Here is a 27,840-nt window from a genome sequence, read left to right as displayed (position 1 = left end):
AAAATACCGAACCACAGGGTGTTACATTCTCCCCCCTTTAAAAACATTCGTCCTCGAATGTTGAAGTAGAGTTCACTCTTAAGTAGATGTCAATGTTCTTACCTGCATTTGCTGGTATTTATCTTACTTACGTGCAATTTGACTTTCTCATTAAGACTAAACTTATTAGAATTGTGTCACTTATCCTTTTTCTTTTGTGGTAAAAAGTTATGCTCGTGTTCAAGGTCGCTCCTTTTTCTTACTAACTCTGCGTGCTTAGTCATTCTCATTAATTCGTTACCACCATTGTCTACACTCCTATGCGCCAGGTACATGCTTCTATCTAACTTCTGACCTATCTTCCTTTTATTCAAGAATTATTTTGTTCCCTCCGATCTCTACGTATCCTTTTTACACTTCACAAGTATCCCCGGCCTTTGTGTTGCTGGGATTGACGCGCTTTCCCTTTGAAATAATTTCAAAACTGGTCATATTATAGCCTTTTTTGCTTTCTCACAGCAGTCGAATCAACTCCTGCGATATTTTATCGCCCAGCTAGTGTAATACTAAATTGGGTTCAATGCTTTCTTCCTTTGATTTGACTTATTGTGTTCGGGCTTGCTATTCGTGTCAAGGATACCTTGAATCTTTTCTTTAATGATTTCTTTCTTTCAATCACTCGAAAGGTTTTCTAATCCTTAGATCGGTTAATACGTTTGAGGTGAATTCGGAAGTTGGTTGAAGATTAACCAAGGTTCCTTGTCATGCAGTGAATTCAAATCGCTTCATTCTTTCCTTTGTCTATAGCCTTCATTCATCTTGTTACACCTCGGAAAATTCCCCGTACATATACTTTGAATATAACAGCGAAGGTCATGGCGTATACGGTGTTTTGATGAGTAAGAAATAGTATTTGACGACCCTAAACGAGAATTCAAAAGCATGTGAGGTAAGGAAAGATAGTTGCTAAGAAAAGCAAACCATATGTGGTGTATCGGATAAGAATAACGAGCAAAGATTCTGTGATGGTGTAATGATGCCTTACAGATAAGTAATAACGTCCCTTAGGTTGGTATCGAAGTGTTAAAAAAGTGGTAAGAAGGTTCCATAAAGATCGGAGATCAAACGAGTCGACGAGAACGAAAATGGAATCACTGGGCATTATACGGCCCAATCTACAGACCGTATAAATTATACCAGCCGTATATTGGACCGTATAATTGGCCAAGAAGGCCACCAGCCACTGGACCGAATGTACGACCATACATACCGTCCGTATAAATAGTACGGACCGTATGCTGGTCCGTATAATACTGGTCGGCCAGCTTTGTATTTTTAATATAAGGGACCCTTTCATTTCATTTTTCATTTCATTCACTCTCCACACTTCAAGAACCATCTAGAAAACTCTCCACTCTTCCACTACAAGAGAAATCAAAGGAAAACTAAGATCACCAACACCAAATCTATGAAACAAAGTGTATGAAACCTAATTGGAAGTCATCTCCTTCAAGAAATTCCAAAAGAGGTGAAGAAGGGTTTTAGTGCTAGAGGAGTATTCTCATCCAAGGCTTGTTCAACCAACATCTAAGGTATGTTTCAAGACTATACCATGTTGTTCAAGGCATTGGAAGGCTTAGATACTTGAAATGCAGAAGAATATAGAAAATGGGCCATTACTGAGTGAATAGTGTCACAATTGAATGATAGTGGAATGAAATCATGAAAGTTGATATGTTATGATTATGAATACGTTATAAATGACGTATAGACCATGGAATAGGTGTGAAGAAAGAAAAATTATGACGATGAGCTAAAACCATTAAATGTGGAAAAATTGGAGAAAAATGATGGATTTTGCTAAGTGTAGATAAGTGAGGAATGTTGATACTATATTGTGAGTGTTGTTGTAAATATTTGGGAGTTGAACTAGAACACGGGAAAAGTAGTAGAAACAAAGGAAATGCTGCCCAATTTTCTCTAGGAATAACAATGTGTTCTTATAGTCGATTAACTAACGTTAGTCCAAATTCTCTCGTGAAGGTAACGACGTGATATCGAAGGAGAACAAGTGAACAATAGCTTAGCTAAACGACAAAGGTATGTGAGGCTATTCCTTTCTTTCTAATGGCATGAATCCTATAGTATAAATTCCTCCCCTCTTCATGAGTTCATACTCCGGAAAGCTAAAAGCCTATATCCCTAAACGTCTATATGAGATATGATATGATGATGCCACAATGATAAGAATGCTATTTATTACTCACACTCACCTTATATGCTAATCCCTTCAAGGTGAGGCAGACTATCGATGAATGCTCCATAACGAGATCGGGGGTCACGACCTTACGTCACCCCGATAGAGTATAGTTATCCTTGAGTCCTATGCATACATTATGATGAGCATGTTATGATGATATTACACCGCGCCTAGTTGACCGGGCAGTCACCGCTAAGGTGGGCAGCTATGTTATACACCATGGCCAGTTGGCATGGGCAGACACCACTAGTGGGCGGCATGAGATGATACCCCGGACGCGGGCTAATGTTATTGATTATCACACCGCACCTATATGGTCGGGCAGTTTATTGGCACATATACATGTTATGCATACATGAGATGATGATGAGCATAAAGTAAGTTAGCATGCATTACTTCTTATATGATTCACAGCCAGATACAGTTTGCTCCATATTTTATACTTCTTTTATTTCCTTGATGTATTGTTATTGTTATGCCTCTCATACTCAGTACAATATTCGTACTGACGTCCGTTTTCTTTGGACGCTGTGTTCATGCCCACGGGTAGACAGGGAGGTGAGCTCGATCCAGATTCTTAGTTGCTGTCAATTGATTGAGAGCACTCCATTGTTCGGAGGTGCTTATGTTCATTCTTTTGGTACATATGTATATTTTGGGCACGACGGAGTCTTGTTCCGTCTAAGTGTATAGTATGTCAGTAGAGGCTTGTAGGTGCGCAGTGTGGGTTAGATGGTCTCACGAGTCTATTGGGAAATATTTGTATGTATATACATATTATCTATTTTGATAGCCTAAGGGTATATATATATATGTAAAGGTATTCATGTTTTCCTACGAAGTATGATTATTCCCATGCTTGATCATAATTGTAATAAAAGAGCATTAAATGAGCGAGATGAGTGATAGTACGGGCGGTGCTCGGCGGCTAGCCCCGGGTACCCGTCGCGGCCCCTAGCGGGGTTGTGACACATCTCTTTCCAAGAAGAGCCATTATTCTTACTTGTTCCACAAGGTTCTATTGTCACCAACTTATCCTACTCAAACGCGATATCCTATGATCACTTCTTTCGGGGTTCTCCTCTTACCTTTGACCTTCTCCTGACTTTCACTTCATAAGTCTTTCCCATAGTTTTGACGCACCTATCTGTCATTTTGGCTTATCAATCGAGTGGACCACTTAATTGCTTAAATGCCCATCTTCTCTGTCAATATCTTTAAATCATTTTCTTGTGATCCTATCTTCAACTATTTCCATGAATTCTCCTTCTGTTGGCTTGGCCCAACCTGTTTCGTGTCTCTTTATTTCTTTACTAATGGACAACTTTTCTCATTCGGCTGTGACATTTTTCCTTACTCGCTTCTCTGGTGCTATCTTAGATTATCTCTCTTAGTACTGGTCGACTCTCTCTCTATATATAGCATATCATGCCCTTTTAGCTCCTTGGCCAGATCCCTTAATTTCTTGCAATCTCACCATAGTTCCATTTGTGGTAACGCCCAGGTGATTGGTATTATTGGTATTAACTTTTCCCTACTAACGTCTCATTATTCTCGGTGATGATTTGTCCTCAAATTGTTTACCCAATGTATATCGAGTAGCCGAGAGGTTTATATTCAAATTGGACTCAATCAACCAGACTTCTTTTCACAATCCGTCCATGACGACAGTCGTAACACAGTACCTTATACACTTGTATGCGACCCTTCCTCATTCTTGTTAATATTATCTCTCATAGCAAAGTTACATTCATAACATATTAACAATCGCGACGTGAGCTGGCTTACGACTCAAGATGTCTTTAAATCCATATTTGGAACTTTCCTCCAATTTTCTCTCCTCAAATCTTAACATAATTAACAAAATCTCGCTTTAGCACAACTTTCTATAGGTATTCCCCTTTGCTGAAACCTTCATTTCCTCTTATACCAAAATCTCCTTTTCATTTCTTTCATTATCTTGTGAAGTACTTTGCTGCGTATTTGAAAGTAACTCAGAATGTGAGCCATTTGAGCCATAGCCGGGGAACATAATGTATTTTTATTGACAGGATTTAGTCTTTTGGTCTTTGCTAGTTCTTCACCATCTTGTCATGCATTCTTGTTCTACCTTTGTTTCGTTTCATATACACCTACATCTAATCCATTCCCACTTTCCGTTAGTAAACCGATACATCTCAACTTTGGCTTCTTCAAGTCAATATATTTGCCCCTTTCTGAGCTCAAGAGTATTGTAATTCATCTCGAAACTGAATTTAGCTTTCCCCTGTCTGTCAAAGAATATTTTCATATACCAGTAATAATCAAATACTCGCTATCTCTGGTAAGTACCTGGCCAGTTTTAGCGGTCCTCTAACTTTTTATCCCATACACTACTGGAATGCCTTTTATTGCCTGGTTTTAATCATTCCTCTTCTTTACGAGTTGAACTTTTATACCGAGTCAAAGGTTTACACATATTGAATACACTTCCGACCACTTCTTCCTTTCGCGATCATTAATTCTCTAGGCCAATGAATTCATGGTAACATCAAAGCCCATCAGACTCTTTATGGAGTTTCTCCCCATACACTGCTTTTTCAGCCGAAATCTTCATTCATAACCACCTTTTTACTAAGATCCTTGAGATTCTTTTTAATACATCCAAGTTGTCTCACACGAAATTACTCATCGTCATCCTTTTCCATTAACACTGCCAATCTTTAGTTCCTTATTTAGATATATCTGATTCCATCCTTCTTGCCATGTGACTTTAATTCTTTTACATCCTGGATCTTTTGTAACTAAGATTTTTGCATCATCCATAAACTTTTGCTTTCATATTTCCATCCCTTATTCCGCTTCATTTCTCCATTACTCGGCCTTTCGTAGCATCCTTGTCTTAGAACTTTGAGTAAGGCTTTCCTTGAAATTTTCCAACCTTATCCTTTTTTTTTAAGTGGTTCCTGGTTCCTCTCTCTTTTTCCTTAGTTCTACCTTTGTCCTATATTCATATGTCCTTATATTCGTACCTCCGTACAACACCTTTGCCAATGTATTTTATGTGATAAAAGGACCTTGTCGATATTTGGCTCTTTTAGTAACGTACATCGTTCTCCTACCTCAGTTTGTACTCATAAATCACTAGCATATTTATATTCAAGAGTCGTATTTAAACATATACCTATCCCTTCCACTTTTTACCTTGAGAAAACGTTACAACTCCCATCTAATCATCCTGACGCCTCACTAATGAAACGCTCTCAAAGGTTTAATCGACTCACATTTTGCCTCGATCCGACCAGCAATATAAGGAGTAACAGATAGCAATGTAGGACTCGGACCAGTCAATACATATACATCGTAAGGAAATACTGAAAATTTACCTGCAACAATGTCAGGTGAAGGCTCACGACCCTATCGCCTAACTAGTGCGTAGGTATAATACTGAGGATCACTCGACGTGGATGCTCCTCTTTGATATCTACTCGGTCTGCTAATGTCTGAGAGCTTTGCCCTGGAGGGCGTAAGAATGACGAAGAACCGGCTGTTGATCCTGTGGGCGGGACCCTATCTTTGCCACGCATCCATGGACAGTCATGCCTAATATGGCCTGGCCAAGCACAGGCATAGCAAACATCTAACCCCAATCGGCACGATCCATAATGCAGTTTACCACACTGGGTACATCGTGGTATAGGTGGTCTCGTCTGACTGGAACAAATCCTAATCTGAGAACTAGAAACTCTGGAGCTCTGAACTGGCCCAAAATAAAGGGATCTATCAAACCCAGATTCAGGAAACTGTGGAGGCACACTAGTTATTGAACGAGCTGGGTGCCTAGAGAACAGCTGCCTCGGGCCACCTCTGAACTCACTGTCAATCCTTAAAGACCTGACCATATTCCTTTGACCCCTATTACCGTGGCCCGCACCCTGTCGCTGATCTTGAGCTGCTACTAACCAGGTTAGTAAAAGGATAGCCTATCTCATCTCCTGGTTCGTGGCACCTGGTGGAGGAACTGGGGGTGTGAAAGCCGCAGTTGAGGCCCCTTTGTGCTTCTCTGAAATGGGTGAAATATGAGAGGTCCGAGATGGAGCCTCATTATGGGACTCACCCTTCTCCATGTCTGGCGGCAGTTCTTGCTCAATCCTCCCTCCAACCACTATCTTGCCCTTTTGGGCAGTTGTTTCTTTCCTCTTCATAGGCGTCACTAGAAACATAACGCACGGTTAAGAAAAGGGGATCCTGATAATACAGTTCTATCGCACGATCTAAGATGAGAAGGGATGGTCAATCAGTCCTAAATTCCCTGCAGCCTCATGTTTACAAGTGTGGCACGCTTCACACCCATAAACAGGACTCTGCTGGACACGGCTTGCAGACAACCCTAGCACATACCTGGTCTGATACCACTTTGTCACACCCCAACCTTGGTGAGGCGTGACTGGTACTCGGCATCTTATGGAAACCGAGCGAACCAACTTATAACTCGCGTCCTCTATGTCTAAAAAGGAAAAATAGGCCAACTATGAACATAGTATCATACATACATAGAAGTACAATAGGCTTACGACGTCAACATCTTCGCTAACTAAACACAACTAAGCTGTATACAGGAATCTGTCGGCAAGCCTCTATGAATATGACTGAAGTACAAAAGTTGGGACAGGGCCCCCGACATACCCTTGGTACAAAATACATATACAACCGAGAGTCAGCGATGCTCCAGGAAGAAGTGGACCCCACCAAGCAAAACCAATACCTGAAGGCAGTCTACTGCAGAGGGTCCTCGTCTCGTCTGTCTACACCTGCGGGCACGAACGCAGCGTCCACAAGAAGGGACGTCAGTCGAACAATATACTGAGCATGTAAGGCATGAATAGTAGAATACAAGAGACATAGAGTATAATGCGAGGTAAAGAGATAACATGTACGTCTATTCGCCTCGCAAGGCGAATATCATGCATGCTTGACTTTTTCTTAGAAAAACATTTCTCATATATATATATATATATATATATATATATATATATATATATATATATATACACACACACACAAAATAGTAATGCCGCAGAACGAACGGCCCGATCCAAAATTATATTATGTTGCCGCGGAACGAACAGCCTGATCCATATATCATATAATAGTGCCGAGGAACGAACGGCCCGATCCAAAATTATATTATGTTGTCGCGGAATGAACAACCCGATCCTTATATCATATAATAGTGCCGAGGAACGAATGGCCCGATCCATACCAATATATCCCGCATCCGGGACGATATCATAATATACCAACTGATCAGGTGGTCATGCGTATATAATGCCTCGCCTTTTTCCCATATCCCTTATACACACACACGCACAGATATATATATATATATATATATATATATATATATATATATATATAGAGAGAGAGAGAGAGAGAGAGAGAGAGAGTAAAAATAACATGCATGGGAGCCCAAACAAAAGCTATGACTCTATCATAGTGACGTAAGGTCGGTAACCTCCGATTGATATTATGGAATAATCATCATCGCTATATCACACCTCGAAAGAACAACTCATAAGGTGAGATCAACAATGATGAGCAATTCAACGGAATCATGGAATAAACTGAATAGGCTCATCATAGAATTTAAAATCATAAACTTTGAAACTTCTAAAAATGGGATCATCATCATCATCGTCATCGTTGTTATTTTAAAAACATAATCATCTTTAGCGTCATAGGAAAATTTAAGAATCGGGAATATCTAGCTTGTGGGAAAAAGGGCATCAGGGAAAATATATATAAGTTCGCAAGAAAAGAGTCATCATTGTCATTATGGTCATCATAGAAGACATCTTGTCTTTAAGATCATAAAAACCTTGAGAATAAATGAACTTTTAGCTTTTCGGGAACAAGGGGGTTATGGAAGACATGTATGAAATCATAACATAGGAATCATACCTTTTGAAAGAAAGGGACTAGCCTTAACATACCTGGAAACTCGCTTCTCGACTTTCCAACCTACCTCCCGTCTTGCAATCTATTTACGATCGTTCGTAGTCTCTTAATCAACATATAAAACCATTCATACTATTGTTAGGCTCACTATCATACACTTGTCTTAAGCCTTCAATTTAAATCCATTTAAAATCTACCGAAATTCGAGCAGCATTTCCCCTGTTTATATGCCTATCCCGAAATCACCATCCAGCAACAAACAACAATACCAACATCAACAACAATATAATCAATACCAAAATACTCCATAAAACATCCCACAGGATATTTATCCAATATTTCCACCAACAGAATTATTATACAACCATTTAGTAGTTCTATCTCCGTAATTAAACTTAAATCAATACCAATAAGGAGGAATTCATACCATTCTCCCGCTAGTACCGTGTTATCTTTGATATCCACCTTAGATTCAAACCAAGACTCGCCGCAATGCGATTTTATTATCGCAATTATACGCTGTCTAGACTAGGATCCGGGAATTATACTTGGTTTGCATGGAAATTGATGGGTGGAAGTTGTGGGAAAATTCCAAAAACTTGGAGGAGGTTTGGAAGGTGTTGGAATGTGAAATAAGGGGAGTAACCCCTTTTTATAACGTTTTGGGCTCAGGTTGCACCGACTTAAAAAGTACTCAGCATGTTCACGCTGGGTAATGGCGCGTTATCTGTCACCCCTTCTGCGCGTTTGCGTCACCTCCTGGCGTATTCGCGCAGAGCATTTTCCTGGATTTCCAGCACAACTAGTAACGTCTATATCTCCCTACTCCGATATCGTATCGATGAGCGGTTTATTGCGTTGGAAACTAGACTTCCTGAACTTTATTGTAGGATTTTCCTTTGCCTCAAAACTCATATACCAAAATATATTCCTTCCTCAATTAGGGCCAAAATTACCCCTCATATTCTTCCAAAATCCAACAAACTTAATTTCCTTGATTCACTTGCCCTCCAAATCCTTCCGTCGCTTATTATATGAACTTAAACCCTCATAAACATAAGATAAATGCATCAAATGTCATGTATCCTTGGAGGTAACTCCAATGTCCATACTTGAAATAGCCAATACTTATGAATCTCAACGTACAGAACCACAGGGTGTAACACTTAGCAGACTTGTGGGTTAGAAGCTTAAACCTAGTCTATGACTGGAGGATTTTGGGATATATTGTGCCTGTCGATTGTTGTTGACTGTCTTATCTGTTCTTCTTGTTGATTTCGATATTTTGATAAATTGTGCATGTCGATTGTTGTTGACTGTCTTATCTGTTCTTCTTGTTCTTCCTGTCAATGGTTGTTGACTGTCTTATCTGTTCTCTTGTTGATTTCGGTATTTCATATGCCTATGATGCTTACTATTACAAATGTGTACTGATACTGCTCTTGCTGCACTTTTTCTGAGTGCAGAGTGTGAGATAGGATCGTCATCGAGACCCCGAGACTTGCCCCGAGGCTTCTTGCTTAAGATCTAAGGGTGAGCCACGTACCAGCCTGTAGCCCTGGATCTTATCTTAGAATTGTCTATTATTCTATCCTTAAGTAGTATTTCCTTATGTTCACACTATTGTTATGTTCCAAGACGGTTTTTGGTTAGTTGTTCTTGTACTAGTGACTTCAAGTCCTTAGGGAGATCTATAAGGTTGAGTATTCCGCACTTTATGATTTATGTATGGTTAAACACTTATTAATGTTGGTGTTTATTACTTTCCTACCTATTTCTTATATTGATAAATATTGATTAAGGGGATGGTCCGCCCACCAGAGAGTTAGGGTGGGTGCCATCATGACCCGTGATTTGGATTGTGACAGGAGTGGACCAAGGTTAAATCCAAAAAATCAAAATCTCATAATTCTAACCAAAGACCCAAATCACAATAGAACACCTCAGGACCCGAACCGGGGACTCAACTTAGTCAAAAAGCACATTTCGGACCTAACGGAATCGATGAAACCTCCAAAATGATGCATTTACCCCCGATGTTGACTTTCATCAAACATCTTCATTTCCTTAACTTAGAAAGCTCAAATTTCACTAAAACCAATCCAAAACTCGCCTGATTGCCTTCGGAGCCATGCCAACCATCTCCGCAAGTCATATACCGAAATAAAAACTACGAGGAGGGTATTTTGGGAAAAATAAGGAAAAAGTTTCAAAACGGCTAAGTAAGTCGTTACATTCTATTTTTTGCATTACAATCTATTTTTTTTCTTTCTGTTGTTTTGCTTGTTGAACCTCTCTTGATTAAGATAAGTAACTATTGGGCAGTAGTATTTCCATAAAAACCACGATTAGTTAGCACAATTAAAACCATGCTCAATTAAGACATCGCAAGTAATTCTTTAATGATTTTTTCGGCCAAAGTAACATAAGTAGTTATGCGAAGTTTTCTTGTTGGCCACAATTGAAATCATCGCTAATTATTATTTATGAAAATAATTTATATTTGAATTTCGGAATATGCCACACTGGCGTCGTGCCTAAATATGAGACATTAGAAAAATCTATTGATTTTTGAAACATCCTTTTAAACTGTGGCTGAAGTTTCTTTACTAAAATTTATAATTACTACTAATATATTTTTAGTCACAGTCAGTCGTGTGGATAAATGCTATAATATCTTCTTTTTTTTTAAAAAAAGTTGCTAGTATTTCCAGCATTTCCCAGGTATCCGTACATAATTAAGGGGCATATAATGAGATCCAAATAAGCAAATCATGGTCTTTCGAAAACAGTCTCCCTACCTTGGTAGGAGTAAGGTCTGTGTACACTATACCCTCCCCAGACATCATATTGTGGGATTTCACTGGGTTGTTATTGTAATGACTAGAGTCTCATAATTCAACTTGTTTCAACCATTTAATATTTGTAAAATATGCAGTGACATAAATGAAAGAATGCGGTTATAGGGGCATACATGGATGACGATGGTAGAATTTAACAAGCTCCACTCAATTAAGTACAAGGGCCAACAATAGGTTTGCAGTTCTGAACAACAACCATAATCTCTCAGATTTAGGGGATGATGGTACTAGTCAGTTCCAACCTCCATGATCATATGTACATGGAATATTAAAGGGCTAAATAGGCCCTTTAAACGTAAGGAGATACCTCTCTTTCTGAGGAATAATAAGATAGAAATCATGGGAATAATTGAAACAAGGGTGAAGGAAAATAACTCAAAGAAAATCACAAAAAATAGCTAACAACAGGAAGGTGTGTTATAACTATGATCATGCCTATAATGGTAGGATTTGGCTACTTTGGAAGGAACGTATCCAGGTACAGATCTTAGAGGTTGGTGATCAGTTCATCCATTGTGAAGTTCATACTACAATACTTTGTTGCTCACTGTTATTTATGCTAGAAATGATTTAGGGAAGAGACAAGAACTTTGGAATAAACTCACACACATAAGTTCTCAAGTTCAAACTGAGTGGCTTGTGTGTGGTGATTTTAATAATGTATTGAATTCAGAGAATAGAATTGGGGCCCCAGTTACTCAAGTATAAAATTGGCTTCAGGGATCTCATTAATATTGCACAGTTAACCCCTCTGAAGAGTACATGATGTCATTAATTTACTTCGTGTAACAATCAAGATGGGAACAACAGAGTTTATAGTAAGATTGATTGGACACTGAAAAATTATGGGTGGCTGCTAAAACTTAGTCTTATTGAAGCTGATTTCCTCAGTCCTCGAGTGTCAGACCATTCTCCAGTATTTATTCATTGCAACCCTGGAGCTCAGCTTAGAAATTTACATCCAAAGCCCTTTAAGCTATACAGCAATGTGTTAAATCATCCAGATTTTAGGAGGATAGTTAAGAGTGTTTGGAGGCGGGATGTACGAGAGATAGAAATGAATAGAACTTACCATAAACTTAAACTACTAAAGGTGTCTTTGACGGATTTTAATAACTATATGGCTTCCTATCAATAGAAATTAAACCAGTCCAGGCAGAGTTTAGAGATAGTACAGGCTAGGATCTCCATGCAACCATTATGGAAACAACTTATTGATCAGACGAATGAAGCTGTACTAGAAGTTTAGGAGCAATGTGGAAGAACAAGTCATGAGATAGAAGTCTAGAGCTAGCTGGATAGAATGTGGGGACTCTAATACTTCTTACATCTATGCTCATTGGAAGATGAGAACAGTGTAAACTCTATCACCTCTATCTATAATGAAGTTGCTATCAAGGTCACTGATCATGTCCAGATGGAAACTGAGTTCGTATGTTTCTTCACTAAGCTTATGGGAGAAGCAACCACCCTGCTTCGTTGTCCAAATGCTAAAGTTATAAAATAGGGAACTTGTTTGACAAGGAACCAATAGTTACATTTGATCAGGAATGTTACATCAGAGAAAATCATGGATGCTATAAAGAGTATACCCAAAGAAAAGGCTCCAGGGGCAGATAGATTTCCAGTTTAATTTTTTACACAGCATTGGGATGAAGCAAAGACTGATGTACTAGAAGTCGTGTTAAATTTCTTTAGAACCGGTGAGATACGCAAGGCCATAAACTGTACAACAGTTACTCTTATTCCTAAAGCCCCTTCTCCAACTTAGGTAAAGGATTGTAGGCCAATTTCTACACCACTCTATACAAGATTATCACCAAAATCTTGACTGGTAGGCTAAAGAGTGTCTTTAGTGACCTAGTTAGTGGGCCACAATTAGCTTTCATTGAAGGAAGGAGTATTACTAACAATATTGTATTCACTCATTAACTATTTAAGGGTTACATAAGGAAAGGGATCGCAGCAAGTCATGTGCTTAAGGTGGATCTTAGGAAGGCTTATGACACTTTGGATTGCTATCTCTTGAAGTGGATGCTGGTTGAAATTAGGTTCCCACAAAGGTTTGTGAAGTAGATCATGGCATGTATTTCTACTGTTACCTATTCCTTGACTTTAACGGTGGCCTCACAAAACATTTTGCAAAGAAAGAGAGGCATCAGACTGGGGGGTCCTATTTCCCTTTACCTGTTTGACATAGTCAAGGAATATGTACAGAAGGGATTTGCAAAGTTGGCTCTGAACAAGAACTTCAATTTCCACCCCAGATGCAAGAAGTTGGGTGTGATACATGTGTGGTTTGTTGATGATTTGTTAATGTTTGCAAGGCTGACCTTCCATCTATTAGGCTCCTTAAACAAGCTTTTCATAAGTTCTCAATGGCATCTGGCTCGCAAGCAAAATGTAGATAAAAGCTCCACGTTCTTAGCTGGCATTTTTGATATCTTGAAGCAAGACATTTTTGAGGAGTTGGGCTCTACTATGGGTACTTTTCCTTTCAGGTACCTTGGTGTACCTTTGGCTTCTAAGAAACTGTCCATTATTCAATGTTGGCCACTAGTGGAGAAAATCTCTATAAGAATAAATTGTTGGACTTCTAGAATGCTATCAATGTAGGGAGATTGCAATTGATCAAATCAGTGTTATTTGGAGTTCGGTCCTACTGGGGTGAAATCTTTCTATTGCCCAAGAAGGTCCTCAAGATGATAGAAGCTGCATGTAGATAATTCCATTATTTTTAAGAAAGCTTTGATTTCATGGGTCAACATTTGTATATCTCAAGCTGTTGGGGGACTTAATGTTATGAATCTCTATCTTTGGAACAAAGTAGTTGTGGCAAAACACTTTTGGGATATTGCTATGAAGAAAGATTGTCTTTGGATCAGATGGATTCACTCTTGTTACATTAAAAATCAGGTTGTGGATTATGTTCCTATACCCAAGAATGCAGCTTCGGTTGTGAGGAAAATATTGGGTATCAAAATTCTTATTATTGGGCTTCAGAATGTCCAAGGTGACCATACATGTAGACTGACTCAACTGCATCATCTTGGAGGTGGATTTATCATGAAGATGTTGTATCATTGGTTTCACCTCAATATCAGAGGGTCCCTTGGAAGAGTATGATTTTACAACCTAACTTATACCAAAGATTCAAATTTAATTTGTGGCTAGCTGCTCATAGAAGACTAGCTATTGTGGATACTACTATTGTGATATGAGTGGTTTAAATTGGTTGTGTCTTTCTCAATCATCCTGGCCAGAACTTGTATGCAACACTTATATGGAGCATAAATGTTTGGAACTCTTTTCTTATCTAAATTTTAAGGATAGGGCCCTACCCTATTCTTGAACCCTCTACCGAACTCCACCCTACCCACATTTTCTTGTGTTTTGAAAAGGAAAAAAACTCTCTCTACTTGCTACAAACAGTCTTTCTTCGGAATTATCTTAACGGGTCGATCCTCCAATCCGCTTTGTTTGGTCCCACCACCAACTCTAACTGAGAAGTTGAGTCACCCTTTTTTTTTCCAGAAATATAGTAGTACAGAATGAGATAGTCTATCTTGTATTGATCATAGGATCACTCTATGAATAGGTCGATTCTCTGTGACCTCCCACCATTCATGACATCCCTTGCTTCTCACAAGAATGACTCCTTGGTGGAGGAGTAGAAGCGTTGGTCCCCTTCGATCAACTTGATCTGCCTACTGTTACCTAACGTAGGACCTCCGTCCCCGAGGTTGCTGACATTTGGAATTCATTCCCTCAAACATGTGATTTTTCTAGTTTAGCTGATGAATTGTTTGAGCATTTATTTTTTATTGCCCTACTATTAGGTGCATATGGTCCAGAATGCTAATTTGGCCTGGACATCCCAGGCCCATCACTACTTGGCAGTCTAAGGTACAAAGGATCACTCTATGTGCAAAAAGGTAATCTGGGCACTGGGCAATTGTAACATGTGTCTTTAGCATGATGGCTTACTTGATATAGAGAGACATGAACAAGCTCAGGTTCTAGGGTGATGCTACTTCACTAGATAAGTTGTGTAGAGAGATAGCAGTGCATATACACACCCGTGGCAATTCAATTCACAATTGGTATGGCAGCGTTACACCATTGAGCTCATTTCCATAGTTCTAGTCAGGTATGTATTTTATTTCTTCTTTATTTTCTGGCTAGTTGTGATGTGTATAGGTCAAAGAAGTATTGGGGAGAGGTGATTAGACAGGACATGACGCAGTTATAGCTTACCGAGGACATGACCTTAGATAGGAGGGTATGGAGGACTCAGATTAGGATAGAAGGCTAGTAGATAATATTGTTTATCCTTTTATATTAGTAGTCGCATTATCGCTAAGCTATTACCTGCCCAAAAAAAAACACATCCAAAGAGCAATTCATTTTATATTATTAATGATAATAGTTTTTGGTATGATTGTCATCAATTCGTTTGACATTAGTACAATACATATTGATAATTTTTTAAATTTAAAATTTTTAAAATATCAGAAAGTATTAGTAATCGTAAAACTAACAAGTGAAGTGTATAACTGAATAATATCTTCATATTTCTACATGACATTACACTCTGTACATATCATCAATACTATACGGAATTTATTTAAACTTTTTTAGGAAACTTTTTATAGAATTTGGACAGGAAAATTCAAATTTATTGGCTTAATCTAAAAGATATGCTCCCACTAAATAGCAATAACCCCCTGCCCTCCCTCAAGCAACCGAGCAAAATTCATACTAGCTCCAATATTTCAAGACTAAACCTTCCTTTAGGTTAGAAATATTAAAAGCAAAATCAACAAGTAGGATTTGAAACAAGTAATTCTTTTAAATGAGAAATAATGGGAAAATTTAAAAACCCGAAATGAATTTAAAGTTTTTCTTTATCGATCATGAATATCATGAATTTTCTTTATTCGGATTTGATCGAGTAAAAGTTTTCCAAAATTCATCTTATTCAAGTTTATTCTAAATATGCTTAGAACTACTTTAGGAAAAAAAAAAACTAGAATACTTATGTGTGCATAGATCGAATTACCATGTTAAAAAGCCTGAAACCTAATATAAATTGTGGCTCCTCAGCAAGTAGTTGGCTACACACACAAAACTTGTCTTTTCTCTAGATATCATACATAGCCTAGGATTAATTTTCAATGGATTCATCCATGGATGTTGCTTCTAACGAAACGATATCTTGCTCATCGTTTCTCTTATTCATGGTACACTTATTCTAACTATCTACTTATGTATAAACATGACTCTTCATCTTTCTTTTTTTATGGTTTCAAGAGTTAGTGATGTCAAAGCTAAAATTTTATACGCTAGCTAGTTTGTGCTCATCAAATTAAAAAGCTGGTTTGTGCTCATCAAATTAAACTTTAATTCATTATTTTTGAAATATATATATATATATATATATATATATATATATATATATATATATATATATATATATATATATATATATATATATATACACATATATATAATCAAACCATTTTCAATCTGAGAAAATTACTATGCTAAAGATAGTTTTCTGGAAGCGTCTTACTTACTCATTCCATATTTTTTTGTTGAAATTCTAGTTCATAATTTTAATCTATTGGATTATTTTCAATATTCTACAACATGAGTTGGATGTTATTTCTTAATTTGATGACGTTATCCTCCCACATTGAGTTTACATTGGTTTGTTTCAAATACTTAAATCACAACGCTTCCATGTACACTAACAACGTCATTTGTTTCTTCTTATAGTGCCTAATGTCTAGCATTCATACAACTTTTTATATGCAAGTGCAACGATTCAAATTTTAATTTTTTTGTTAGTAGTATCTTGCTTCTCTCATGTATTGATGTGCTAATTAGATATGATATTTGTGTCAGACGGAATATCTTCGCTCGTTTCGAGAACTGGTTGGAATTAAGAGGAGGTAAAAATGATATTTTTATTTTGTCTATCCAATTTTATATTTCCTTCACATTCAATCACGTTGCAGGGTTCCTCTAGGTGAAAGGAAGAATTCTAATGAAATCAAGGAAGATGTAGATGATGACGATGATGTTGATGAAGATGATGACGATGATGATAGTTATGACGACACTGACAGAGATGGTAATTTTAAGATTTATGGAGAACATACAACTAGTGAAGAAGAAGGAGCTTTTAATAACAGTGAAAGTGACAACGATGATGATGCTGCTGATGATATTTATAATATGATTTATGGAGAACAAAGCAACAATACTGAAGATGATGATGACCATGATTTTGATGATGATAGTGATGGCCGATGTGATGCAAACGGTAAAATTTATGGGGAACCAATAACTAGTGATGATGAGGAGGAAGAAAAAGGTCGAGCACTATCAAAACAGAAAAATAAAGTGATTATTATATTAGCATGAAGAAAATTAATATATTTTGTATTATGTAATGGCAAATTAAGTTAATTTTGTTCCGAATGCTAGTCAATTTTATATTTCATGATCTTGAATATTGGATCTTTATTTTGTCATCTTAATATTATGTTATTGTGTTATAGATCAACTTTATTTGAGTTCTGTATGGTTAAACTCCCATAGATCTTTTTGTGTTGTTAATAACATGTTTAAATACATTGATACCAATTGCCAAAGAACTAGATTTTGCTGCCAAAATAGGGTTGACATAAAATAGCCTATATCAAAAGGTTCATGGTGCTTTGTTACTTCTTATAAGAACCATAAAATAAAAACATGTTTGAAAAGCTTTCTTCGTATGTCAACATAGGCTAATTCAAAATTCTATAAAGCTGTGATCCCTTCTTACAGATAGTATAATTTCGGTAAATGGATATGTCATAGATAGTATAATTTCGGTAAATGGATATGTCACGACCCAAAGTCTATAAGTTGTGAAGGCACCTACCCCACCCCGGTAAGTAAGCCAAATACAATTAACAACCAGATAATTAAGTTCCCAAAGCGGCAGGTAAAGTGAAAACATGAAATATTCACATCAAGTCTACATAATAATCAAAATGCGGAAACAACGCAATATACCACCTGTCATGCCCCAACTTGGGGAACGTGCGGTCACCTATCATTTCCCACTCGGTAGGTGAACCCGTACCTGAATCAACAACCAATGGCAATGTAGTAAACTCAACAACCAATAATAATAACATAATAGGTCTAACATAAATTGGAAAATACTACAAGTGCGAAAATAAATCAATCCCAAATCTGGTCTGAATGGTACAAGAGCTACTAATAATACAAGTCTGGAATAGTCAACATGTCTCCAAATAGAAATACTGTCTTGAAAATAAAAAAAGACAAGTAAATAGAAGAATCTCCGGGCAGCAGAATCCATCAAGCAAGCTCACCCTAGAAACTCTGGTAGGAAGCCTCGGGATTAGCCTCGAGGGATAGATGACTCTCCAACAACGTACTCTGCACTCATAGAGAGAGTACAGCAAGGTAGTATCAGTATAAAACCACAGTATTGAGTAGACATCATAGGCTGACAACAACTACGAAATCATATATAAAGCAAGATACTGAAAAAGCAGGCATGCTCACAATCAAATAAAACTCAACACAGTTAAAATATTGAATCCAACACCAATCACCAAGTCTGGAATATCACCTCCAGTCCACTATGAGCCCGAAACACTAACTTAAGAAACACTATCAAGTACATGTATCATCACAGATCAATAACATGTCCATTACAGTATCGTAAGTAAATATGAGATGAATGCAATTCAAATGCAATGATATACATAAGCTTCGAGAATATTTGGTCGCCTCCATAGTCATGACCCATGGGGGACTGCTAAGTACATGTACTTGTTGTGGAATGCACAACCCGATCCAATAGCTAGTGTTAAGGAACGAGCAACCCGATCCCAGTCAGTTTTGTGGTACGTGCAACCCGATCCAAGTAAGTGTTGCGGCGCGCAACCCAATTCCAAAATATGTATAAATGAGTGAACGTATGATAAATATTCCAACAGGAATATATAAATCAATGGTGCCATACATGGACACAAATCTCACTCACAATATCAATATCATAACCCTTTTCTCCTTTCCAACTACATCAATGTGAAAAATATGATTTCCAACACACAAGTAATCACTAAGAATTAACTCTAGAATAAACCACGTGGAGACGATCCAACATCTCACAAATAATCACAACTCCATAGAACACAATAAGGCAACAAGCCCAAGTCAACAGCAATACCATCCTAAATATTCCATCCAGACTTCATACCCGAAGGTTTACATGCTTTCTCTAACAATAACCAACCAAAAGGTAAGCCGTAACCTACCTGGAAAGCCAAACAGGAGCCATGGATGGTTACACCTTAGCCTTGGCCTTTCGTAGCGCCTCCAAGTACAAAAAGTCTATTCATAATCGAATTCTATATTAAAAACCACGAATAATGACACCCATAATGCTATACTTCTCCTTAGGTCAAAATCTAACCCAAGGAATTGGGGGAACAGGCCCACAAGGGTAAAATAGGAAATCGAAAGATGGAACATGCAATTCAAGCTCTAAGTGACCAAACCCATTAAACAATTGCTAGAACAACTCAAGATCAAGCCTCATTCAGATTTAAGGTAAAAACCTCAAATTTGGGTATGAACCCTAATTCTTCAATCCTTAAACTAACCACTAATAATGAAAGAAATAAGCTTAACAACAAGGAATTCATCAAATTCTATGGTTATACTAGTCAAATTTACCACCAATTTCCATTTTAGAAGTCTAAACCCATTTTAAGAATTTTAACACAAGACACATCTTCTCTATTTATATTCTAGTGATTCTAAGCATGAAATAGGGATCTAGTAAGGTAAATGATGAAGGCTAGGGTCATAGATCTTACCTCCAAGAAGATTCAGTCCACAAGTTGCTCTATTCTCCCAAAGAGTGCTTAGAAAGTCATGAGAAGAAGTGATAGGGTTTAATGGTAGATTTCATGATTTTCGATATGGTGGACTTTGATATTATCTTGGGTAAGTCTTGGCTTTCTCCTTATCACGCGATCTTGGACTGTCACGCCAAGACAGTTATCTTAGCCGTGCCGGGAAATCCTAGGCTTGAGTGGGGGGGAGGGGGGGTACTCCTAGTCTCGCTCCGAAGAAGATCATTTCCTTCCTTCAGGAGAAGAAATTAGTAAACAAGGGGTGCTTAGCCTATCTGGCTCATGTGCGTGACACGACTGTCGCATCTCCACCCCTTGAGTCCATTCTTATTGTGAGCGAGTTCGCTGAGGTATTCCCGTCGGATCTGCCGGGTATGCCACCTGATCGCGATACTGATTTCTGCATTGACTTGGATCTGGGCACTCGCCCTATTTCTATTCCACCATATCGGATAGCACCTGTCGAGTTGAGAGAGCTTAAGGAGCAGTTACAGGATTTATTGAGCAAGGGGTTCATTAGATCGAGTGTCTCCCCTTGGGGTGCTCTCGTGTTATTTGTGAAGAAGAAAGATAGGACCATGAGGATGTGCATTGTTTATCGCCAACTGAACAAGGTCACTATTCGGAACAAGTGTCCTATGCCTCGTATTGATGATCTATTCGACCAACTTCAGGGTGCTTCAGTTTTTTCAAAGATTAACTTGCGTTCAGGCTACCACCAGTTGAGGATCAGGGCGGAGGATATTCCGAAGATAGCCTTTCGGATGAGGTATGGCCACTATGAGTTTCTAATGTGTCCTTTGGGCTTACCAATACCCCGGCTACATTTATGACTTTGATGAATGGCATCTTTAGGCCATTCCTTGATTCCTTCGTGATTGTGTTTATTGATGATATCTTGGTGTATTCCAAGAGTAGAGAGGAGCATGAGATCCATCTTCGTACTGTTCTTGGGTTGTTGAAAAAGCATAGCCTGTTTACTAAGTTTTCTAAGTGTGAGTTTTGGTTAGAGTCTGTGGTCTTCTTAGGCCACGTAGTGTCTAAGGATGGAATTATGGTTGACCCACAGAAGATTGAGGCTGTAAGGGGTTGGGCGAGGCCCACTACTGTTACTGAAGTTTATAGTTTTATGGGTTTGGCCAGCTATTACCGTCGCTTTGTGAAGGGTTTTGCTGCTATTGCTTCATCTTTGACCAGATTAACTCAGAAGGATATTCCCTTCCAGTGGTCAGATGATTGTGAGGAGAGCTTTCAAAAGCTCAAGCTTCTTTTTACTTCAGCCCCGATCCTAACATTACCCGTGGAGGGTAAGGATTTCGCGATCTACTGCAATGCCTCCCGTATGGGTTTTGGTGTTGTGTTGATGCAAGAGGGTAGAGTGATAGCTTATGCTTCCCGTCAGTTGAAGATTCGTGAGAAGAATTACCCTACCCATGATTTGGAGCTGTTGGTCGTGGTCTTTGCTTTGAAGATTTGGAGTCATTATTTGTACAGTGTCCATTCTGAGGTTTTCACCGATCACCGTAGCCTTCAGCATGTGTTTACCCAGAGTGATTTTAATTCCAGGCAGCCGATGGATGGAGCTTTTGAAGGACTATGACATCTCTATTCTTTACCATCCCGAGAATGCCAATGTTGTGGTTGATGCCTTGAGTCACAAGGCAGTGAGTATGGGGAGTTTAGCTCGTTTGATTGTTTTCAAGCATCCGTTGGCCATGGAGGTTGAGACTCTGGCCAACAGTTTTGTTCGCCTTGATATTTCAGCTCCAGGGAGGATTTTAGCTTGTGTAGAGGCGAGGTCATCTTTATTGGACCAGATCCGGACTCAACAGTTTGATAATGCTCCGTTGAGTAAGATTCGAGATAGAGTTTTGAGGGATAAGGACAAGGAGACCGTGATTGATTCTGAGAGCATTTTGAGGATTAAGGGACGACTGTGCATTCCTCGTGTTGGTGATTTGATTCAGTTGATCTTGTCTGAGGCTTATAGCTTTCGCTATTCCATTCATCCGGGGGCAACTAAGATGTACCGTGATTTGAGACGGCACTATTAGTAGCGTCAGATGAAGAGAGATATAGTTGATTTCATGGCTAAGTATAACAATTGTCAGCAGGTAAAGTATGAGCACCAGCGACCCAGCGGTGTACTTCAGAGGATGCCCATTCTCAAGTGGAAGTGGGAGAGGATTGCCATGGATTTTGTGGTGGGTCTTCCGAAGACCCAGGGCAAGTTTAATTCTATTTGGGTGATAGTTGATCGGCTGACTAAGTCCACTCACTTTGTTCCGGTTCAGATTTCTTATACCGCGGAGAAGTTAGCCAAGTTGTACATTCGGGATATTATGAGATTGCATGGGTTTCCTATTTCAGTGGTATCTTATTGGGGTACAATTATCACTTCCCGATTCTACTTTTCATAAAGAGTTGGGTACCCATTGGATCTCAGTACATCTTTTCATCCCCAGACCGATTGTCACGACCCAACCCCGTAGGCCGTGACTAGTGTCCGTGCTGGACACCCAAACGTACCCAATAATCCAAACCAGCAGACTAGCAGATTATATAAATATAAAAGTCAGTCGACATTACTAGTGTCATAGAGGAACATATATAACACATGGAAGCCGATAAGGCTATCACAAATCATAGCAACCCAAAACATATACAGAACCCACATGTATGTCTACAGACCTCTACAGAACATAACAGAAACATAAGACAGGACAGGGCCCCGTCGTACCCATGAATAGCGCACATATATCCAACAGCAGCAGACTGTACCAGAGTATAGGCTCTGGACAAAAGAGCGCTCCAGAATAGCAGAATAGGTGTCCTAGGCAGGTGGGTCAGCAAATCTGTAGTCTGTACCTGCGCGGCATGAAAACGCAGCCCCCGAAGAAAGGGGGTCAGTACGAAATATGTACTGAGTATGTAAAGCATGGAACGTAGTAAACAAAGTCATAATCGGAACATGAGGTACAGAAAAATGAACGGAATATCCAGATTAGCAAAATGCTGATCATAAAGCATAAATAGTACTTACAGGAAACGTATGTCATACCTGGTCCCATTACGGAACAAAATCATAACCGGAACAGAACGTACAGAAATGTGAGTGAGATGTCCAGAGTATCAAATGCATATTTTCAAAACATGAAGAGTATGTACAAAAACATATGCCATATCATATCCGGCCCCTGCCAAGGGACTCGGCAGACAGAACGTGGTCACCCCCCGACACTGGTGCCACAACACATAAGGATCAGAAAAGGGGAATAACCCCGTAACATAGCATATCATATCAGATGGCCATATCAGATCATATCAGAACAAGCGTACATGGCACAGCATACTCCACAAACCCATGTACGCGTATACCTGCCCCCTCACATCGAGGCACGGCGAACAATGCAAAGGATCACGCTTGACAACATATCCTGGCCCGGGCTCAGTGGGGGAAACATTGAGGCATCCACGAACGGAGTAGTGAGAAACTAAATGCACTAAAAATACCATAAATATATTTCCAGAGACTCAATGAGGCATATCGAATGTCAAATCAAATCAATGAAATCGGACGGAAACATAGTAAGTAAATTTAGATGTCATAACGGGTTACGGAGGCATAATCTATCCGAGATCGTTTTCAAGATTCAAAAATATTTATAAGACTTAATGAAATATTTAAAATAGTTTTTATTTAGTAGATAAAGGAGTAGTTAGAGTATCTCTAACGAAAACGCTCGAAGACAAGTCATAGACACATAAAGGGTAAAATTGGAAATAGTGGGCCCACCTCGGAACCAATGAAGCGGTGGGCTCAAATTACGTATTTTTAAGCTTATGGGGTCACCTACAAAGGTTCTAGGACATTCCATAACTTCCTAAGCAATTTGGGAAAAAATTTCATAATTTTTCATCAAAGCATACTTAAGGAATTCAATTCTATTGAATGAAAAAGAGACGATTTCAAACGCGGATTCCGATGGACAGAATATTCCCCGAGGCGTAAATCCAAGCCTAGTACATCTAGGACATGCCAAGAGAAGAATCGGGATAGCTTTACATACCTTTCTTGCCCTTTACGCTTGCCAAAACTCAAATCTCGTTTCGTCCAAAACCTACAAATGGTCACATTTACCAATTTACTATTCATAAGACTTAAAATTTCAACCTTAACCAATTCTTGTCTATAAAAATTTGAGCAGCATCTCCCCTATATATATATCATCCCCGAGGTTAAAACTCGGCTAAAACAACAACAACCATACCAACAACAATATATACAACATCAATAATCGACTAGGAACGCATTCTAGCGTAAATAGTCTTATTTTCCAAATAATGCGACAATTCCAAATCCAACTTTGCACTTACAACCCGATATCAATATTTTCATATTCACATACTAATATAAGACCATTCAAACATAAACCAAAAGTATTCCAAGCTATATATTCAATATTCAACAATTCCATCAACTTCCATATTCAATCCAAAATTCTTATATATGCAACAAAACCATTCCAACACATTTTCTACTTACTAATTCATCTCCAACAACAATCTACCACACGGCCAACATGGCTTCTTTCCAATTTCATCCAATTTTCATTCAACTTCCATTTCCAATACAAATTCCACAATAACCACAACTAGTATGCAACTTAAAATTCAACTCATATATGTATACAACATATATACACCCATGGCTACATATATAATATATATACATACCCACTTTGCAAACTTTCATATTTCCATAAATTCTACTCATTTCTACATACTACAACACAAACAAACCTTCATAACATAAGAAAAAGGAATTGATTCTTACCTTGTTTTTATGAAAGTAGCAAATCCTTCAACATCTTATTGTTCCCATGCTCCTCTAACTCCAAACAAAATTATATTCGTGATTATGCGTTGCCCGGACTTCGATTAGTACTTCGTAGCTTGAAATTTCACTCACAATCCTCACTTTTATGTGAGATTTAGGCCCCTTTTTGTTGCTGAATTTTCTGGAAAATTTGAGAAGTTTTTAGATGATAAAAATGGGGTTTTTCCCCTTTTTATAAGGGCTGAAACGGCGTCACTGTAGCTACAGTACTGTAGCAGTGCTGTAGCGTACTGTAGCAGTGCTGTTTCTGCGCGACAGTTCAGTTTGTAGCGTCTATAATTCTCTACTCCGACGTCCTATCGATGAGTGGTTTGTTGAATCATAAACTAGACTTGACGAACTTCATTTTAGGCTTTTGAAACGCCTTAAAACTCCAAATATGCATAGAGATATACCCCTCCAAAGTTGACTAAAAATTTGTCCAGCATTTCTCAAATTTTCGTCGAACTTATTTTCTTCAACTTGCTCGATCTCGAAATATTCCGAAACCCTCCATACATGATATTTATCACTTATTATACATGATAATGACCATATTCTTGTGTTTTAAAATACTCTTTCCCGATGACGACTTACAAGATCATAATCATCCATTATTTAAACAATATACTTAATAATGTCTCATTCCTCATACTCCAAAGTTGTTTTAACTAGTCGTAACTCGACATTCTTACATTCAAATTTAACAGTGTTTCTTCGAAGTACGGGGTGTAACACCGATGGCCAGTCCGAGCGGACCATTCAGGTGCTCAAAGACATGTTGAGAGCATGCGTTATTGATCTTGGTGGTCATTGAGATCAGCACTTTCCATTGGCAGAGTTTGCGTACAACAACAGTTATCATTCGAGTATTGGCATAGCGCCTTTTGAGGCCTTATATGGTAGGAGGTGTAGATCTCAAGATCGCTGGTTTGATGGGTTTGAGGTTAAACCTTGGGGTACGGATCTATTGAGAGAGTCCGTTGATAGGGTGAGAGTTATTCAGGCCAAGCTTTTGGCAGCTCAGAGTCGACAAAAGATATATACGGACCGGAAGGTCTGAGATTTAGAGTTTTTTGTTGGCCACCAGGTTCTATTGAAGGTTTCGCCCATGAAAGGTGTTATGAGGTTTGGGAAGAGGGGAAAGTTGAGCCCCAGGTTTGGAGGGAGTTCATCCGATTTTTCATGTTTCTATGCTAAAGAAGTACCACGCCGAGGGTACTTACATTGTTCGTTGGGATTCAATATTACTTGATGAGAATTTGACTTATGAGGAGGAGCTTATTGCGATTTTGGATAGGCAGGTTTGGAAGTTGAGGTCGAAGGAGATTGCTTCTGTAAAGGTGCAATGGAAGCATTGTCCTGTTGAGAAGGCTACTTAGGAGATTGAGTCCGACATGTGTAGCCGATATCCCCAATTGTTCGCTGATTCAGGTATTTCCTCGTTCTTTTCCTTTCTTCGTTCGAGGACGAGTGACGGTTTAATTGGTATCTGATGTAACGAGCCATTTGGTCGTTATAGTCTTTTCGGCATTTTCACCCCTTTCCGAGCTTAATTAGCTCACTTTTGATCTGAGGGGACCGTTGACACGCTTCCCGAGTTGGCTAGACTTAATTCGGGTGACTTTTTGTGAAATATAGGCTTTATGCGAAAAGAGTTGACTCAAAGTTGACTTTTGGTTAAATGGACCTTTTTCGAAAATCCGTAGATTTCGAGAGGTCTGAAAGGCTATTTAGAACTTACGTGTATATCTGGTTCGGTTCCCAATGCACTCGGATGCATTTTGGGACTTGAGTTGGGAAATTGAAATCGAGGTATTAGGGGTTGACTCAGTTAATGAGACGTCCGTTGGAAATTTTGAGGCCACGAGAGCGTTGGTAGCGTATTTTTATATGTGTCTATGTATGTGATATGTAAGCAGATGGCCTCGGGAATGAGTCAAAAAATCGAGTTGAAGTGTGAAAACTTGGTAAGTTTCTGGTGTCTGGTGCCCGCTTTGAAGGCACCAGCACCGCAGCAGCGGTACCGCTGGAGCAGTCATCACTAGTTGGGCGTGACCCCTGTAGCAGTCCTGGCACCGCTGGAGCAGCCTTAGAGTCACAGATGCGGGTGACGGGCAGTTAGTTCATTAAATGAAGTGTTAAAATCCCTTAGTTTATCATTCAATGCTATTCCGAAATTTGAGCTCTTAGGAACTATTCTTGTGGAATATTGGTGAAGATTCTTGGTGGTACGTTATTCTAACCCTCTTGCTATTTCATTGTTGCTAATCATCTTAGAATTCTTCTTCCCTTTTTAGTCCCTTAGTAATGGAAGACTAAAAGTGGGTTTTGATAGGTTTTCTGTCTAGGCTTATTAATGGTGAAATTGATGGGGTTTATGCTAGATTATGATATATCTAAGGTTGTTAATCCTATATCTCCCATTATTATTGTTGAATTCTTGAATCTAAGAGTTAGGGTTTATACCCAAAATTGGGAGTTTCTGTCACACCATAACCCTGGGTAAAGCGTGACCGGCACCCGGAATCTTACCGAAACCGAGCGAACCAACTTATAACTCGCATCCTCGATGTCTCAAACTGCAAAATAAGGTCAAGAAGGCCAACTACAAATATAATATCATGCATATATATATATATATATATATATATATATATATATATATATATATATAATGGGCCTGCGACGTCAACATATCCACTAACAAAACATAACTGAGCTGTACACATGACTCTGTCTGCAAAGCCTCTATGAACATGACTGAAATACACAAGTCGGGACAGGGCCCCCGACATACCCTTAACACAAAATACATATACAATCTAGACTCGGCAGTTCTCTAGGAAGAAGTGGAGCCCACCAACCAAAACTATTACCTGGAAATAGCCTACTACGGAAGATCCTCATCCCGTCTATCTAAACCTGCGGGCATGAATGCAGCGTCCACAAGAAAGCACGTTGGTACGAATA

The 27,840-nt window shown here is 38.7% G+C and overlaps 1 long non-coding RNA gene across 1 annotated transcript; it reads left to right on the top strand.

Annotated features, from left to right (window-relative positions):
• The first annotated feature begins 10,563 nt into the window (after positions 1-10,563).
• LOC132602342 (uncharacterized) lies at positions 10,564-17,552 on the top strand. Its single transcript, XR_009567740.1, has 3 exons — positions 10,564-15,187; positions 16,948-16,994; positions 17,061-17,552. It is a non-coding gene; the product is annotated as an uncharacterized LOC132602342 (long non-coding RNA).
• Positions 17,553-27,840: the final 10,288 nt, after the last annotated feature.

This window comes from Lycium barbarum, chromosome 7, assembly GCF_019175385.1.
Source record: "Lycium barbarum isolate Lr01 chromosome 7, ASM1917538v2, whole genome shotgun sequence".
In the NCBI taxonomy this organism is placed as follows: Eukaryota; Viridiplantae; Streptophyta; class Magnoliopsida; order Solanales; family Solanaceae; genus Lycium; species Lycium barbarum.
This window is presented reverse-complemented; position numbering and strand designations above follow the sequence as displayed.